The sequence below is a fragment of the Rhododendron vialii genome, chromosome 1a (assembly GCF_030253575.1).
Source record: "Rhododendron vialii isolate Sample 1 chromosome 1a, ASM3025357v1".
Lineage (NCBI taxonomy): Eukaryota > Viridiplantae > Streptophyta > Magnoliopsida > Ericales > Ericaceae > Rhododendron > Rhododendron vialii.
The window spans coordinates 47,385,344-47,391,479 of NC_080557.1; the positions used below are offsets into that span (position 1 = coordinate 47,385,344).

Sequence of the window (6,136 nt, forward strand, 5' to 3'; positions counted from 1 at the left end):
GGGCTATCTGCATGTACTGGCATTCGTTAGAAACTCGCATAAGACAGACGCGAGCCTTGTCTTGGCTGGGTTGCATTTAAAGCTCGCATCTTGAACACGGGAGGTACTTTAAAAACGACTTCGTCCGTATTCTTTCATACTTCTCAGGTTCAACCTGCGAAGTCACTTGAAAACATGAATTTGTTAAATTGTGAGCCCATTCCAATTTATCACCATGATCGAAACCCTTCATGTTTCATAGATTTTTAAGAATATAAATCCTGTTAAATATCCGTTGAATCGAGTACCCATTATTTCATAATCAGAGACGATAAGTGCAATTTTTTTTTTGCGAAAATAGACTTGATTGCACTCTATGAAATCCGTTTTTGTGAAACGACGTCGGATGCCTGGATGGTTGGATTTGCAACGTGAGTTTGTCAAATTGTGATCTCGTTTCGATGGATCTCCACGATCGAAATTGTTCAAGTTTTATAGATTGTGAAGGAGATAAACATTGTCAAAGATCACTTGAATCGAATCCTGAACAATGCATAATCGGAGATGATCAAAGTGAATTTTTTTTCATGAAAATAGAATTGGCCACACAGTATCAAACCCATCATAGCAAATGATAAATTCACTCCGACGAAGGGACGTCCCCGACGAAGACAGAGAGAGAGAGAGAGAGAGAGAGAGAGAGAGAATGTGGTGGTTCAGCACTGTAACAGGTCCTCGGATTTCAATTTTGTATAGCTTGCCTTCCATGGTTCTAGGCAAAATCAGAAGGTGCTCACTACTCCATTCCTAGTTTGGAAACTAGTTTGTTTATATGAGAGATTCCATTGTCATTTGAATTTTGCCTTAATGTGTTGATGAATTTTGCCTTTCATTGTTCTTGGCAGGTATTGGGCAAAACTTTCCCTTGGCGTTGGTGCAGAACCACTGCAGAACACTCTCCAAGTTCACTGGTAAACAGGTATTGTTCCACATTGCTGCTGCCCAAGGAGAAACAGTCATTCATAATGACCCCCCATTTCCTCAAATCTGTCTTTGGTCATTCAAGGATTGACCTAGATTTTGCACCACCCTTCAAAGCTGAGTTGTAACTTGTATCCTCTAAAGCTACGTGTATCTAGGAAGTTGTGAAGTTTTAGTTTTTATCAGTGGCATAGAGCTACCGGTAAGTTTTTTCTCTTGAATTCTTCCATCCTCTTTGGCCATTGCCTATATTGAGCCTAAGGACAATGGGGTTCTTCGTACGTAAAGGGATTCTGACTGTTTTTTTTTTTCCTTGTAATTTCTGCTATAGTTTCCATTGCTTGGCTCGTTTTGCTTTTGCTCTGGAACTTGTGCTCGGAAATTCAATTAACCTTTGCATTATAGATACTCAGCATCTAAAAGCATTAACTTGACTACCACAACCTATAAATTACTTTATGTTTATGCCCATTCTCATTTACTGTCCATTTGGCAAAATCGGTGAGTAAAGAGAAAAGAACAATAGAATGTGAAGGATAATGATATCTTTCTGGTGATTAAGGATGAGAGTGTCCCTAATTATTTCTCAGGTAATTCATGAGAAAAAAGGAAGAGTAAGAAATGTAGTCCTCGATGTCCTCTTCTTCGGAAAACACATTTTGGAACTATGATTTTGCTTAAAATTGATGACTTGACTGTGCCGCCATGGCAATCGGCGACCCTATATCCAACTTGAAATCGCAGCTGGGTGAAATCCCTGGGTCCAACCTCTTTTTTCACATAATGCATGAACTGAAAGAAAAGGGAAAACCATGAATTATAAGATCAGCATTCTGTTGGGGGTTTGTGTGGGTTTTTTTCTTGTTGCTTGTATGGGGGAGATTTAGGATTTTGCTTGTAGCTATGTTCAATTTCTTCTTAGGTTAGCTGAGCATTGCTTGAGAACATGAGTAGTAACTTCTTCGTCTTGACTGGGTTTGTGGAAGAAAAGGAAAAACCATGAATTATAGTATCAGCTTTCTATGGGGGGTTTGTGTGTTTTTTTTCTTTGGGTGTGTGCGTGTGTGCCAATATTTTGGCTGACTCTCTAGTAGTCTCCCTTGATGCCAGCTAAGTTGGTTTGAGTGAGTGCGGAAAACAACTTTCAAAACTCTGATATTTTATGGTGCATGGGTCATTTTACGGTTGAAGCTATGCTCATGGAAATATTCCAAATTGGGAAACATTGTAAACAGTTTTCTAGCCTGGGAAGAGGCATTTTGATTCTCCTGCCCCACCTCTTTGTTTTGAAATTGATTGGTTTTAATTTGACTGAAATATTGCAGGTAGAATTCCTGTCGTTGAAACATTTGGTGTTTTGGTTCTTCCCATCCAAAGAGGATTCATGTATTTATTTGTTTTTATTTTTTTAGGTTTGGAATATGTCTTTCGTGCGGTCTTTCTCAGAAGCTGTCACGTATTATAGGACCCAACAGAGCTCTTGAGGTGTTTTTAACAGCCTTAGCCCTTAACTGCAGGACAAGCTGAGAGAGGTTTGGTGAATCATCCTGTTGATGAAAGTGAATTGCTGAAGAAAGCCCGGAAGTTGCAGCACCTATCTTGAAAAATGATCAAGACTTAAGTTTTCAGTTATAAGTCGGCTATCAATAATGGCCTCAAGCTGGACCTGGGTCACGCTCTTGCACTGGAAAGGTAGTTTAGTCTCATTACAGTGTTTTTCGAACTAAAACCTGTTAGTGTTTCATGGATTTTGATTCTAATCAAATCTCACAGCTTGGTATTCATATTTAGAAGGTCCCCTATAGCTTGTTCAATGACTTTCTTTTTACCTTTAGTAATGGAACAATTGTTTCCCACATTTTGGATCCGCTACTTCTTACTTTCAGTTCCTTCACAGAAAAACAGGAGCACAGAGGCATCCCCCAGAACAAGAATGCAAACAACAGAACTTACAAGTAAACTAGGGAACAAAGCTGCAAACAGAACCAGTAAAGGATAGCTTTTTAGAGCTTATCCACCATCCTAGGCTGACAACAACAGTAAGTTTAGAAGACTTTTTTTGGGTAAATAAGTTTAGAAGACTTAAATACAAAGAACAGATACATCAACCAGAGGCAAACACATTAGCATAAATTTGCCAATCAACACACACAAGTCTATTCTGATCTGACTTCTTGATATTCCTCCACATATGAATGCAGCATCTCAAGAAACAAGATATTTTTTTTACTTTCTTGGTCGATTTTCCTTTTGAGATGTAGCCTGCTTAATTGATTTTTTTGTTGTAATTTCTGCGATAGTTTCAATTGCTTGGCTCATTTTGCTAATGCTCTGGAACTTGTGCTTTGGAATTCAACAAACCTTTGCGTTATGGCATCTAAAATTCCATTATCTTGACTACCACAACCTAGAAATTATGATTCATGTGTACTTTGGGTTTTATGCCCATCCTTATTTACTGTCCATTTAGCAAAATCGGCGAGAAAAGAGAAGAAAGGATAAAGTTTGGGATAAAAGAAGAGAGAACAAAAGAATGAGAAGGATAATGGTTTGTTCCTGTCTTAGTTGAGTAATTCATGAGAATAAGAAGAGCAAGAAATGTTATCCTTGATATCGTCTTGTTCGGAAAATACAAACATAGAGATTGTAGAAGAGAAGATAGTTGTATTTTGCGAGTAAGAGGGGGGAAGACTGAAATAATTGCAAATCTCTTGTTTGTTCAAAAACTGAACAAATGGATTAGTAATGAGAGAATCCATTATCTTGTAAGCTATGGTTTGTTCGCAAATCTATCATCTTTCCAAATCTTTTGGAGAGATTCAAAAACTGAGTTGTATCCTATAAAGCTACGTATATCTATGAAGTTGTGAAGTTTTAGTTTTTAGTAGTGGCATAGACCTACCAGTAAGTTTTTTCTCTTGAATTCTTCCATCCTTTTTGGCCATTGCCTCTATTGAGCCTACGGACAGTGTGGTTCTTCTTACCCAAAGGGATTCTGACTTTTCTTTTTTGAACTATGAATTTATTTGAACCAGCACCTTTCAATGTATTTTCAAACTGAGCTAGCGATTACAGTTATGTTGTTTGCACTCAAATTTGGTCACCATTATTGGCTCGGTTCAAAACTGGACGAAACTGGAGGATAGCAAACTGGACCAAAGCCTTGGTCCCTCTTCAGGAGGAAGAACTCACCTTGATCCCCTTTTCAGTACCAACTTTCTTGAATCCCAAAACCCCCTTCACTATCCCAATCAACTTCCCAAACCCAGATGATTTCTCCTCCTCCTCCTCCTTCTTGTTCTTCACATCAGAATCATTTCCCTTAGACGACGTCATTTTCTTCTCAACCACAAACTGTTCAAAATTCCCCAGAGAAGCTCCAGTCCCTTTAAAAACCACCACCATATGTGGGTACCATTCTCTGACCAACGCGTTGAAATTTTTCGAAACTTTAAACACCTGATCCGACCCGGCATCCCCTTAACACCCCGACCACAGCTCTAGAGTTCACGTGGGCATTACAGGCGGATAAAATGTGGGTGGACCAGTCTCGAAAATGGGTCGAAATAAACAGCTCGAAGTTCTTGGTGTTTTTTTTTGAGCAAGTAGACCATGGTTATGCAGGATAAGATGAAGGCGTTTTCGGTGTATATAGGCCATGGATTTCTTGGTTTTTCGACCCGTGAAGAGACCGGCACCCGGTTCGTTGAAGTATGGGTTTTTGTTGAGGACTAGCCCTTGGATTGACACTAGGATCTGAAGCACTGTGGACTCACCTGCACTCAGGGCACAATCCAAGAACTAGTGTAGTCAGTTAATACGTAAATTTAGGTTCCAAAAAATTAAAGCTATTACTTTGTTCCCGTATTAAACACAACTATAAATTATAGTAGTCAAAATTTCGTCAAAATTTCGGACATAATCTGTCAACACGACTTGAAAAAAGGTTCTAGTAGTGAAGATTTCGGACATAAAACACAACTTGAAAGATGAATAATAAAAACAAAAAATGGAGAGCTAAAATAGGAAAGGGGGATGATTACACAAAAGTGGTACGTATTGTATTGTTGATTATTTGTCTTTTAAAAAAATCGTATTCTTCTTTTGAATAAAAAAAGGTACTTTCATAACTTTTTTAACAATTGAAAATTTTTAATTGGTTCGAAATTTTTTTAACTTTTAAAAAAGAAAGCATTTTATTTGCTAATCTACAAGTTGCCACGATCTTAAAAAATATCAAACAAAAACAATCTGAGACGGAAAGTGTAAGGGTTTGGATTGATGTTAGTCTTCAAAAGAGTAAAGTGGGTAAAGATGCCTAGTTCCACTAACGTTCTTATTTTTTAAGGGGAGTGTTTCCATTAGTAAAATATTTGTAGAAAAATATTTCTGGTTGAAAAGTTGTTAAGATGTTTCCGGTAGTGAATAAGTTTTTGATGGGCATGTGAGTGAAAAAATTGTTGAGTTGGTAAAATTTTTTTTGTTAGTGGAAACGAGATGGTAAAATACGTTAAGTTTTCAACGTTTTTTGTTAGTGAAAACAGGGCCTAAGTACTTATTTTTTGTTTTACGAGCAGGTCATTTTCTCACAATACGTCACCTTTAATTTGAAAATATTTGAAAAATTACTTATTTTAATTAGTAAAACACACCCTATATATCTTTCTTGATCTTCGTTTTTTGCTCACTCCATCTTTGAAGCTAAGTTCCCAAAAAAAAAATTCTTTGAAGACATATGTGTGGAAATTACGTTTTCTGTGAACTTGTTTTTGGACATACTATAATGGGGTATTGGGCCCAAAAAATCCAAAATTTTTACCCAAAAGTTAGACGTTGCGGCCACAGGGTTCTAAAAAGTAAAAAATTGCGGCCACAAGGCATAACATTTCGGCCTGAATCGGCCATGTGGTTGTACCTTGCGGCCATGATGAATCTTTCTTGCGGCCATAGTTGAGTGGCCAAAATAAGGAAACAGATATACTTCAAGGGGGTCACGATGTAATTAATCGTTTCCTCTTTTGCTTTGATTGGGGAACCGGACTAATCCTCCATTTATTTTTTGACAATATTACCCTCTACTTGAAGTGAAATTTACTCTACTGTCGCCAGGAATGTTGTACAGGAAAATTATTCTCAGGAAAAGTCAAGTAAAGTGAAGTAAAAGAAAAAGAAAATT

General features: G+C 37.6%; 1 long non-coding RNA gene across 1 annotated transcript; it reads left to right on the forward strand.

Moving 5' to 3' along the window:
* The first annotated feature begins 456 nt into the window (after positions 1-456).
* On the forward strand, positions 457-2,883 carry LOC131300484 (uncharacterized). Its single transcript, XR_009190973.1, has 2 exons — positions 457-768; positions 885-2,883. It is a non-coding gene; the product is annotated as an uncharacterized LOC131300484 (long non-coding RNA).
* The last annotated feature ends 3,253 nt before the right edge of the window (positions 2,884-6,136 follow it).